General features: G+C 42.9%; 1 long non-coding RNA gene across 1 annotated transcript in view; it reads left to right on the top strand.

Annotated features, from left to right (window-relative positions):
* The window catches only part of LOC132390716 (uncharacterized), an 80,378-nt gene extending 67,746 nt beyond the window's left edge, over nucleotides 1-12,632 (top strand). Inside the window, exons 6-8 of the long non-coding RNA XR_009510987.1 lie at nucleotides 302-399; nucleotides 12,189-12,287; nucleotides 12,391-12,632. This is a non-coding gene — a long non-coding RNA (uncharacterized LOC132390716). The remainder of the gene's footprint in view (nucleotides 1-301; nucleotides 400-12,188; nucleotides 12,288-12,390) is intronic.
* Nucleotides 12,633-12,843: the final 211 nt, after the last annotated feature.

Raw genomic sequence — 12,843 nt, 5'->3', positions numbered from 1 at the left:
TAGTCAGAGATCCAGATAACTGATGTTCTCAACCTTCTAGTGAACAGAAAGCCCAATAGTAAGGTTTGCAGGTCAGGAAGCATCTATGTGGGGAAATGCAGATCAACTCTCTATGTCAAGACACTTCATCTGGAGTTCTGCTGAGTTCCTCCAGCGCTTTGTATCTTGCTCCAGATTCCAGCGTCTGCAGTCTTCAGTATTAAAGTATATTTGATAATCAAGCTTTCAAAGTTCAAAGTACATTTATTATTGAAGTATGAATGGCATACAGCATACTATCTTAAGATTCGTCTTTTTGCAGGCAGCCACAAAGGAAAGGAACAACACAGAACCTGATTAAAGAAACCCCCCACCCCCACACAGAGCAAGACTATCAAATGTGTGAAAAAAAGTTCAAAGGTAAATTTCAAAGTAAATTTATTAGCAAAGTACGTATATGTTACCATATATAACCCTGAGAGTTATCTTCCTGTGGTTATACTGAATAAATCTATAGAATAATAGCCATAACAGAATTGATGAAAGATTGCAGCAACTTGGCCTTCAACTAGAGTGCAGAAGACTATGCAAGTACAAGAAGAAAGAAATAACAATAATAAATAAATAAGTAATACATTTTGAGAACGTGAGATGAAGTGTCCTTGAAAGTGACTCCATAGCTTGTGGGAACATTTCAATGATGGGGCAAGTAAAGTTGAATGAAGTTATCCCCTTTGGTTCAAGAGCCTGATGGATGAGGAGTAATAACTGTTCCTGAACCTGGTGGTGCGAGTCCTGAGGCTGCTGTACCTCCTTCGCGCAGGAAACAAAAAGTGAACAAGTAATACACAGAACACTAATCATCAAACCACGGTCCTCAAAAGTGAATCCCCAGCCACAAGCCACCAAGGTGAGTGAAGCTGGTCCAGGAGCCGATGCTGTGGCCGCAGTCACCAATTCAGCTAGTTCAGGGCCGCAGGCCACGGCCTCTGATCCAGTCCAGTTTTGCGCCGAAGTGCTTCAAACAAATCATGCAAGCAGTAAAGCACATACCGCACCAAGGACGTTTAACATCAAACCACAGCCACGAGGTGCCTAGGCGATCAAGCCTTGCAGTGTGGGACCCAATACTCCTGCACCTCCCACTGGCAGCAGCAAGTGGGAAACCAGGCAGACGGCTCTGAAAAGCCAACCATTTGCTGCTCTTGTCCTTGTCAAGTTTAGACCTGCCCAATGCTTTAATTGGTACAAAGTAACGGAACCACCATGGGTTCGTGGTTCATCGTGAGCAATCAACTCAGCCACTGCCAGAGGCAGCCAGAGCTGCGCTCCACACCAAATCCCCTAGGAGACTGCAGAAGCAACAGATCGTTCCGTCAGTCCAAAAGTACATTATTAAAAGACAAATTTACAGTCTGTAATCTAACACAGTTCAGAGAAAGAGGAGGTATATTTAGAAGAATAGTTTTGTAAGCTGTCTGCAAGATGTCCCTGTTGCTTACTGGTACCATCTTGCCAGAAGTTACCTCGTTCTAATTTACTACATTAAAATAAAGTCATGTTAAAGATGGCTGTTGTTACTCTGTGACCTTAGAAGAGGAACAGGGGAACTGCGAGCACATGTAAGAACCTCCAATATTTTTTGTATTTTGGAGGTCACCACAAGAGGGTGCAGGAGACCGTTCTCCTTGTGATTGTCTAATAAACAGGGGAAAATCGTGGGATAAAAAGATTCAAGTGGTTTACAAAGATTGTTTATTGTCATTCTTCAGTACACAAGTGTAAAGGAGAAGAAAAGTTTTACTCTGGATCAGATACAACATTAAAAAACACAGTGTAAAGAACCAATAAAACAATAAATATAAATATAGAAGTAATCTGATAAAGCACAATGTGCAGATAACTGCTATATACACCGGCGATTGTATGTAGACAACATGACACTGGGTGATGTGTATGTAGTGTTGGTTGGGGGTTTGGAGAGCTGGGTCAGTGGGTGGAGGTGTTGATCAGCCTGATGGCTTGGGGGAAGCCATTGTTCTTGAGTCTGGTGGTCCTGGAGTGGATACTGTGTAGCCTCTCCCAAATGGGAATGGGGCACACAGTCCATATGGTTAATTACTACACAGACAGATAGACACACACCGACACACGCTCACGCACGCACGCGCGCACACACACACACACACACACACACACACACACACACACACACACACACGGAGAAGCACACAAGATACAGCTAGACACAGACTCATAAACATAACAGCCATATCATAAATATAAATATGCTTGTGCACACATTTCCATTTTATTTATTTTGAGATACTGCACAGTAATAGGCTGTACCGGCCAAACGAGCCCACACCACACAAGTGACCAAGTCTCCTATTAACCTGTACCTCTTTGGACTGTGGGAGGAAACCAGAGCACCCGGAGGAAACCCCGCAGTCACAGGGTGAACAAGCACACTCCTTACAGACAATGACAGGAAATGAACCCAGGTTGCTTGCTTGGTAAAAGCATTACGCTAACTGTGACACAATCATGCAACCCTCACACCCCACATAGCACATCAACAAAAAAACATGCTCATACATTTCCGTATCCATCTATTACACCCAGTCAATGACTCGGAAATACATGTATGCATTCAAATGCTGCATACGTAATGCACGTAGACACAGAGATGCACAAGCAGAGACATTCACAGGTACACATATACACACAGAGACACACAAATGCACACACACACACACACTTCAACCTTAGACTGGTACCATGATTCTGGAACGCAGAGGTTTTCTCTGGCTGCTCTGGTGTTCTCCCACATTACAAAGCTGTACAGGTTAGTAAGCTAATTCGTCGCAATCCTGCTGGGCCACAAGGGCTTGTTACAGTGCTGCATTTCTAAATAAAGTAACAAATAAAAGAGTGTCTGAACATTGATCTCCTATCAAAGTTCAAAATAATTTTATTATCAAAGTACACATATGTCACTATATACTGCCATTTCAATAGACAATAGACAATAGGTGCAGAAGTAGACCATTCGGCCCTTTGAGCCTGCACCGCCATTCTGAGATCATGGCTGATCATCTACTATCAATACCCGGTTCCTGCCTTGTCCCCATATCCCTTGACTCCCCTATCCATATGATACCTATCTAGCTCCTTCTTGAAAGCATCCAGAGAATTGGCCTCAACTGCCTTCTGAGGCAGTGCATTCCAGGCCCCCCCAACTCTCTGGGAGAAGAAGCTTTTCCTTAACTCTGTCCTAAATGACCTACCCCTTATTCTCAAAGCATGCCCTCTGGTACTGGATGCTCCCAGCATCTGGAACATATTTCCTGCCTCTATCTTGTCCAATCTCTTAATAATCTTATATGTTGCAATCAGATCCCCTCTCAATCTCCTTAATTCCAGCGTGTACAAGCCCAGTCTCTCTAACCTCTCTGCGTAAGACAGTCCGGACATCCCAGGAATTAACCTTGTGAATCTATGCTGCACTTCCTCTACAGCCAGGATGTCCTTCCTTAACCCTGGAGACCAAAACTGTACACAATACTCCAGGTGTGGTCTCACCAGGGCCCTGTACAAATGCAAAAGGATTTCCTTGCTCTTGTACTCAATTCCCTTTGTAATAAAGGCCAGCATTTCATTAGCCTTCTTCACTGCCTGCTGCACTTGCTCATTCACCTTCAGTGACTGATGAACAAAGACTCCTAGATCTCTTTGTATTTCTCCCTTACCTAACTCTACACCGTTCAGATAATAATCTGCCTTCCTGTTCTTACTCCCAAAGTGGATAACCTCACACTTATTCACATTAAACGCCATCTGCCAAGTACCTGCCCTCTCACCCAGCCTATCCAAGTCACCCTGAATTCTCCTAACATCCTCATCACATGTCACACTGCCACCTAGCTTAGTATCATCAGCAAACTTGCTCATGTTATTCTCAATGCCTTCATCTAAATCATTTATGTAAATCATAAACAGCTGTGGTCCTAATACCGAGCCCTGTGGCACCCCACTAGTCACCACCTGCCATTCTGAGAAACACCCATTCACCGCTACCCTTTGCTTTCTATCTGCCAACCAGTTTTCTATCCATGTCAATATCTTCCCCCCCAATGCCATGAGCTCTGATTTTACCCACCAATCTCCTATGTGGGACCTTATCAAATGCCTTCTGAAAATCGAGGTACACTACATCCACTGGATCTCCCTTGTCTAACTTCCTGGTTACATCCTCGAAAAACTCCAATAGATTAGTTAAGCATGATTTGCCCTTTCCTATCACTGCTATTTAGATATGCCACTATTTCATCTTTAATAATGGACTCTAGCATCTTCCCCACTACTGATGTTAGGCTGAAAGGATGATTGTTCTCTGTTTTCTCCCTCCCTCCTTTCTTAAAGAGTGGGATAACAATAGCCATTCTCCAATCCTCAGGAACTGATCCTGAATCTAAGGAACATTGGAAAATGATTACCAATGCATCCACAATTTCCAAAGCCACCTCCTTTAGTACCCTGGGATGCAGACCATCTGGACCTGGGGATTTGTCAGCCTTCAGTCCCATCAGTCTACTCATCACTGCTTCCTTCCTAATGTCAATCTGTTTCATTTCCTCTGTTACCCTATGTCCTTGGCCCATCCGTACATCTGGGAGATTGCATGTGTCTTCCCTAGTGAAGACAGATCTAAAGTACTTATTAAATTCTTCTGCCATTTCTCTGTTTCCCATAACAATTTCACCCAATTCATTCTTCAAGGGCCCAACATTGTTCTTAACTATCTTCTTTCTCTTCACATACCTACAAAAACTTTTGCTATCTTCCTTTATATTCCTGGCTAGTTTGCATTCGTACCTAATTTTTTCTCCCCGTATTGTCTTTTTAGTTAAGTTCTGTTGTTCCTTAAAAATTTCCCAATCATCTGTTTTCCCACTCACCTTAGCTCTGTCATACTTCTTTTTTTTTAATGCTATGCAATCTCAGACTTCCTTTGTCAACCACTGTGGCCCCTTTTTCCCCTTTGAATCCTTCCTTCTCCGGGGGATGAACTGATTTTGCACCTTGTGCATTATTCCCAAGAATACCTGCCATTACTGTTCCACTGTCTTTTCTGCTAAGATATCCGTCCAGTCAACTTTGGCCAGCTCCTCCCTCATGGCTCCATAGTCTCCTTTGTTCAACTGCAACAACTGACATCTCCGATCTACCCTTATCCTTCTCAAATTGCAGATAAAAACTTATCATATTATGGTCACTACCTCTTAATGGTTCCTTTACTTCAAGATCGCTTATCAAATCCTGTTCATTACACAAGACTAAATCCAGAATAGCCTTGTCCCTGGTCGGCTCTCGTACAAGCTGTTCCAAGAATGCATCCCGTAGGCACTCTACAAACTCCCTATCCTGTGGTCCAGCACCAACCTGATTCTCCCAGTTCACCTGCATGTTGAAATCCCCCATAACTCCTGCGACATTACCTTTGCCACATGCCAATGTTAATTCCCTATTCAACTTGCACCCAATATCCATGCTACTGTTTGGTGGCCTGTAGACAACACTCATTAGGGTCTTTTTGCCCTTACTGTTCCTCAGTTCTATCCACACAGATTCTACTTCTCCGGATCCTATGTGCCCCCTTGCAAAGGACTGAATCTCATTCCTCACGAACAGGGCCACCCCACCCCCTCTGCCCACATTTCTGTCCCTCCGATAGCACGTATACCCTTGTACATTCATTTACAAGGTCTGATCTCCCTGCAGCCATGTCTCCGTTGTCCCAACAACATCATAGTTACTCATTTGCACCTGAGCTTCAAGCTCATCCGCCTTATTTCTGACATTTCGTGCATTCAGATATAGAATTTTTAGCCCATTTCTCCTCTCTCTGTTTAAATCGCTGCCTATTGTGCTTAACCCAGCTCCCCGAACTCCCATCGGGCTATACACCCCTTGAATTTTGTTGTCCTTCCTAAATTTACTTATTCTTTCTGCACATTTAACTCCATGTTCCGTCAGACCATCCCTCTGTACATGTGTCCTCCTTATCACTTGTTCCGCCTCACCTTTCTCTGCTACACACTTAATATTCCGGAATGGTGTAGTCCCCACCTGTCCTTTATTCTTCATCTCACTATCCTCTCTCACATTCTGGATCCCTGCCCCCTGCAAATTTAGTTTAAACCCCCCCCCCCCCCCGAGCAGAGCACTAGCAAACTTTCCTGCAAGAATGTTAGTACCGCTCCAGTTCAGGTGTAAACCGTCCCGTCGGAACAGATCCCACCTTCCCTGGAACAAAGTCCGATTATCTAAAAACCTGATGCCCTCCCTCCTGCACCATCCTCTCAGCCACGTATTAATCTGTATAATTCTTCTGTTCCTTGCCACACTCACACGTGGCACAGGAAGCAATCCTGAGATTGTTACCCTGGAGGTCCTGCCCTTCAGCTTCGCACCTAACTCTCTGAACTCACTACGCAGGACCCCCTCACTCATCCTACCCACATCGTTGGTCCCTACATGGACCACAACATCTGTGTTCTTGCCCTCCCTCTCGAAAATAACCTGCACCCGATCTGAGATGTCCCGGACCCCGGCACCAGGGAGGCAACATACCATCTGGGACTCCCGATCTTCCCCACAAAATCTCCTATCCGTCCCCCTGACTATAGAATCCCCTATCACTACCGCTCTCTTCTCTTCCCTCCTCCCCTTCCTAGTCGTGGGTTCAACCTCAGTGACAGAGACAGGACCACTGCAACTTGTTCCTGGTAGGTCATTCCCACCAACAGTATCCAAAATGGTATACTTATTGTTGATGGGAACGGCCACAGGGGTGCTCTGCTCTCTCTGTCTGCTCCCCCTGCCTCTCTTGACTGTCACCCATTTGCCAACCTGCTGACTTTTCGGTGCAACTACCTCCCGATAACTCTTATCTATCTCTGCAGCATTTCCTTGCAGCATACACAGTAAGTCCAGGAAACACAACAGAATCAGTGAAAGATTGCGCCCTACAGGATGGACAAACAATGTACAAAAGACTACAAATGGTACAAATATACAAATAAATAAATACGCAATAAATATCGAGAATGTGAGATGAAGAGTCCTTGAAAGTCAGTCCATATGTTACAGGGACAGTCCAGTAATGGGGCAAGTGAAGTTATCACCTCTGGTTCAAAAGCCTGATGGTTGAGGTGTGTTTTCTGTTCCCAGAACTGGTGGTGTAGGCCCTGAGGCTCCTATACCTTCTTCTTGATGGCAGTAGTGAAAAGAGATCATGGCCTGGGTGTTAGGGCTCCTTGCTGCTTTCCTGCGATGGTGCTCTGTGTAATTGTGCTAAGTGGTGGGGAGGGCTTTACTTGTGAGGGGCTGTATCATTTCCACTACTTTTTGTAGGATTTTCCATTTAAGGACATTGGCATTTCCATGCCGGGCCAGGATGCAACCTGTCAATGTACGCTCCACCTTCTCCACTGCACATCTATAGAAGTTTGTCAGTGTGAGATGTCATGCAGATCTTTGCAACCTTCTACAGAGGCATTGCACATTGGGAGGACCAACCAAGGTAGGTGTTACACAGTGATCAGCAGGGCACAGAGGAGTGTGGTGGAACAGAGGGATCTGGGAATACAGATCCGTAATTCCTTGATAGTGGCATCAGTGGTAGCTAGGTTCGTAAAGAAATCTTTTAGTACATTGGCCTTCATAAATCAATGTATTGAGTACAGGAAGTGGGATGTTATGTTGAATTTGTATAAGACAAAGATTTTGCTGGGACTTGAGGACCTGAGTTATGGGGAAAGGCTGAATAGGTTAGGACTTTATTGCATAGAATGGAGAAGATAGAGAGGAGATTTGATAGTGGTGTACACAATAGTGAGGGGTATAGATAAGGTAAGTGCAAGCAGGCTTTATCCATTGAGGTTAGCTGAGAATAGAACTAGAGGTCATGGGTTAAGGGTGAAAAATGAAATGTTAAAGTGGAACATGAGGTAGGAAAGGGGAAACCTCTTCACTCAGAGGGTGGTGAGAGTTTGGAATGAGCTGCCAGTGCAAGTGGTGAATACGGACTTGATTTCAATGCTTAGGAGACACATGAATAGATACTATGGTCTGGGTTCAGGTCAATTAAACGTTTGCACAGACTAGTTGGGCCGAAGGGCCTGGTTTCTTTGCTGTAGTGTACTATGACTCTATGCTGTGCTCTCTTTGTAACGGCAGTTATGTGCTGGGCCCAGGAAAGATCCTTTGAAATGATAACACCAAGGAACTTAAAGTTGTTTAATTTCTCCATGTCTGATCCCCCGATGAGGACTGGCTCATGCATCGACCTGCAATTTACTCCTCCTGAAATCAATAATCAGATCCTTAGTCTTTCTGGCATTGAGTGAGAAGTTGTTGCTGTGGCACCACTCAGACAGATTTTCAATCTCCCTCCTATGGCTGACTCATCATCACCTTTGATTCAGCTTCTGCCAGTGGTGTCATCAGCAAATTCCATCTCACAGTTCAAGCAATTTGCGTTTAAATGAAGAACTCAGCAGGTTGGGCAGCATCCATGGAAACGAACAGTCAATGTTTCAGGCCGAGACCCTTCGTCAGGACTTGACGAAGGGTCTTGGCCGGATATGTTGATGGTTCATTTCCACAGATGCTGCCCGACCTGCTGAGTTCCTCCAGCTTGTTGTACAGTACATGTTGCTTTGACCCCAGCATCTGCAGTGTACTTTGTGTTTGCATTTAAATGACACCCTTAAAAACGTAAATTATCTCAAGGTGGAGTATTAACAAACAAAAGTGATAATGCAAACACTGACATGGTTTACATTTTGCACAGGCCTGTATTTCTGCTATATCAGGAGAAATACACCCAGTGGCTGCTTCATTAGGTACACTTGTACATCTGTTTATTAAAGCAAATATCTGATTGGCCAATCATGTGGCAGCAACCCAACGCATTAAAGCATGTAGGCATGGTCAAGAGATTCAGTTGTTGTTCATAATAATCATCAGAATGAGAACAAAATGTGATCTAAGTGGCTTTGTTGGTGCCAGATGGGGTGGTTTGAGTATCTCAGAAACTGCTGACATCCTGGGAATTATAAGCACAAGAGTCTCTAGAGTTTACAATGGATGTTGCTTCTCTGAACACACAACACATTGAACCTTAAAGTGGAAGGGCTACAGCAGCAGAAGATCATAAATGTACACCCAGTGGTCTCTTTAATGGTATAAAGTGGCCAATGAGTGTATATTCTGCATTCTGCTTTATCCTTGTACTGCCTCAATATACTGATGTGATGATATGATTTGTAAGGACAGTATGCAAAGCAGTTTTTCATTTTACCTTGGTACATGTGACAATAATAAACCAAATTACCAGTGGAATTACTGTCCATTAGTGAATGACACAGATTATTAACCAAGATATAATGATATAAAGTGAGAAGAGATGTCAGTTAATGGTAGCATATTTGATGTCGGCATGATAATACTTCCTCTCTTGAGATGGAATTAGTAGCATTGAACAAAACTGTTTTAACCTTTTATCAACGAATGTAAGGTTCACGGAGATGTAACAGAACAGTTTCCCTGAGGATATTACCAAAACTGGAAGGCTCGAGCTATAAGGAGAGGCTGAAGTAGGCTGGGACTTTTTTGCCTGGAACGTAGGAGGTTGAGTTTTATAAAATCATAGCAACCATAGGTAAAATAGGTCACTGTCTTTTGCCTAGGGTAGGGGAGTCTAATGTGACAGGTGAAGGGGAAGATTGCTGAGCCTCTGGTAATGATCTTTGCATCATCAATGGGGACAGGAGAGGTTCCGGAGGATTGGAGGGTTGTTCCTTTATTCAAGAAAGGGAGTAGAGATGGCCCAGGAAATTATAGACCAGTGAGTTTTACCTCAGTGGTTGGTAAGTTGATGGAGAAGATCCTGAGAGGCAAGATTTATGAACATTTGCAGAGGTATAATAAGATTAAGAATTGTCAGCATGGCTTTGTCAAGGGCAGGTCGTGCCTTACGAGCCCGATTGAATTTTTTGAGGATGCAACTAAACACATTGATGAAGGAAGAGCAGTAGATGTAGTGTATATGGATTTCAGCTAGGCATTTTATAAGGTACCCCATGCAAGGCTTATTGAGAAAGTAAGGAGGCATGGGATCCAAGAGGACATTGCTTTGTGGATCCAGAACTGGCTTGCCCACAGAAGGCAAAGAGTGGTTGTAGACAGGTCATATTCTGCATGGAAGTTGGTGACCAGTGGTAGTGCCTCAGGGATCTGTTCTGGAACCCCAACTCCTTGTGATTTTTATAAATGACCTGGATGAGGAAGTGGAGGGATGGGTTAGTAAATTTGCTCCTGACACAAAGAGCTTTAAGGTGCTGGGGAGTAGGTTTTTTTACACAGAGGTGGTTAGTGTGAGGAATAGGCTGCTGGCAACGGTGGTGGAGGCGGGTACGATGGGGTCTTTTAAGAGTCTTTTGGATAGGTCCATGGAGTTTAGAAAAACAGAAGGCTATGGGTAAGCCTAGTAATTTCTAAGGTAGGGACATGTTCAATACAAATTTGTGGGTCGAAAGGCCTGTATTGTGCTGTAGGTTTTCTATGTTTCTATGTAATATCAGTCAGTGCATGCTTAAAGTGAGAGAAGAAAAATTTACAAAGGATCTAAATGGCAAATTCTTCCATGCCAAAGGTGGTGAACGTATGGAACAAGCTGTCAGAGAAGTGGTGGTAATGGGTACAATGACATTAAAAGATACGGTTTAATTTATTTTTATTTATTTATTTTTCTTTATTCTCTTTGGGGAAAATCCTTATCCAAGAATGTTCAGAGATGACTCGAAGGATGTTGACTGCCAAATCTTCCTTTTTCTTTCTTTTTTTCTTTCTCTTTTTTTTGTTTCAGTTTAATTAGTGGGTTTTTGTTCCTTTATCAATAAAATTTCCAATCTTTTTTTTAAGATTGCTATGAGGAGTTGTAGCTTTTTTTGACCATTGTATATATAACAGCATAATATTTTACCTATTTGATTTTGACATTATATATTTTCTGTTTTTATTACTGTTTTTATTAATTATTTTATTATGTCTTTTATATTATCTGTTTGCTAAACTCCTCCTCTGATTTGTATATTCTTTATTTGAAAATCAATAAAAAGATTGAAAAATGAAAATGAAAAGACATTTATCTATGCTCATTGAGTCTATCCACCCTTCTCACTACTTCTGTAAAGCAGCCAGTGGAATCAAAGACTGTACCTACCCTAGACAATCTCTGTTGCCCCTCCCCCATAGGGCAGAGTGTACAAAAGCCTGAAACCACCAGGGTCAAGGACAACTTCAATCCCTTTGTTATCAGACTCTTATGCAAAACGATGGACTCTTGACCTCACAATCTACCTCATTATGATCTTGCATCTCATCAGTTGCATGTTTTCAGTAGCCTTTACACTTTTTTCTACATTGTTATTGTTTTACTTGGTTCTACCTCAGTGCACTGTTGTGGAGGTAACACATGCCAATCTAATGTAGGTAACTCAGAAAATTCATGGGACCAATAGTAGCAGACTCTTTACAAGGATCTCAGCTCCTTGATCAGGGACATGGTCAGCCAAAAATGAAACAAAAGAGAAGTGTGAGTAATTATTTAAATGAAGGGCGTCACTGATAGATTGTTCACAATCGGCTGTCATACCAGGGGAGACACAGGATTTGAAGATCCAATGAAAGATTTATAAGAAAAGCAATATGAGATCAAAGGGGATTCATAACAATGACTCCTTATTTTTGGTCCATTCTGTTGATGGGAGCATCTGGTATGGGAACACCAATGCAATTGAATGGAAAATCCTACAAAAAGTAATGGATACAGCCCAGTTCATCAAGGGTAAATCCCTTCCCACCATTGAGCAAGAAAGCAGCATCAAGGACCTCCACCACCCAGGTCATGCTCTCTTCAGGAAGAAGGTACCCGGGCCTTCAAACCCACACCTCCAGGTTTAGGGACAGTTATTACCCCTCAGCCATCAGGCTTTTGAAGCTGAGGTGATGACTTCATTCCATCACTGAAATATTCTCACAACCTATGCACTCACTTTCAAGGACCAATCATCTCATGTTCTAGATATTTATTGCTTATTTCTTTATTATTATTTTTTTTCTCTTTTGTATTTGCACAGTTCCCTTGGTACATCGGTTGGCCATCCCGTTGGGTGATTTCTTGGATCTACTAAATATGTCTGCAAGAAAATGTATTTCAGAATATTATATGGTGACATGTATGTACTTTGATAACATATTTACTTTGACCTTTGATGCACTTTGATGATAAATTTACTTTGTACTATCTACACATTTTGTCATTTTATGTTTGGCCTGAAGAAATTCAAAACCTGTGCTACAAGTATCTGGAAGATGTCAAAGACTGTGAATGAGAGGACCAAACTAATGTCTTAGTTCTCACCAGATGGCGGAAGAAGAAGAGGCTGTCATTTCCTGAACTCCTTCTGCATTGAAGCACTTGGAAGTGGTCATAGCAAAGACCCCACAGACAGTCTGCTAATCAGAGTTCATTTCCAAATAAGGAGCTACTCATGGGATGCTCTTTGATACAGCAAAATAAAATGGGCAAAATAAAAGCGATGTAGTTTCTGTCTGTGAACTGGAGTAAGCTTAGCCCAGTGACTGACTTGAACAGACTGTGATAAGTGTGGAAATGTCCTGATACAGCGCAGATAATGAAGAAATTACCTCAGAGGTGTGTGGAGAGGTGGGGGTGCCACCTGTAGCCTTGAGCCAGAGCCAAAGAGAAGCAGGCACAGGATGGCCCAATGA

This window comes from Hypanus sabinus, chromosome 3, assembly GCF_030144855.1.
Source record: "Hypanus sabinus isolate sHypSab1 chromosome 3, sHypSab1.hap1, whole genome shotgun sequence".
NCBI classification, from domain to species: Eukaryota; Metazoa; Chordata; class Chondrichthyes; order Myliobatiformes; family Dasyatidae; genus Hypanus; species Hypanus sabinus.
The sequence above is the reverse complement of the archived record's forward strand: the minus strand, read 5'-3'. Positions and strand labels throughout refer to the sequence as shown.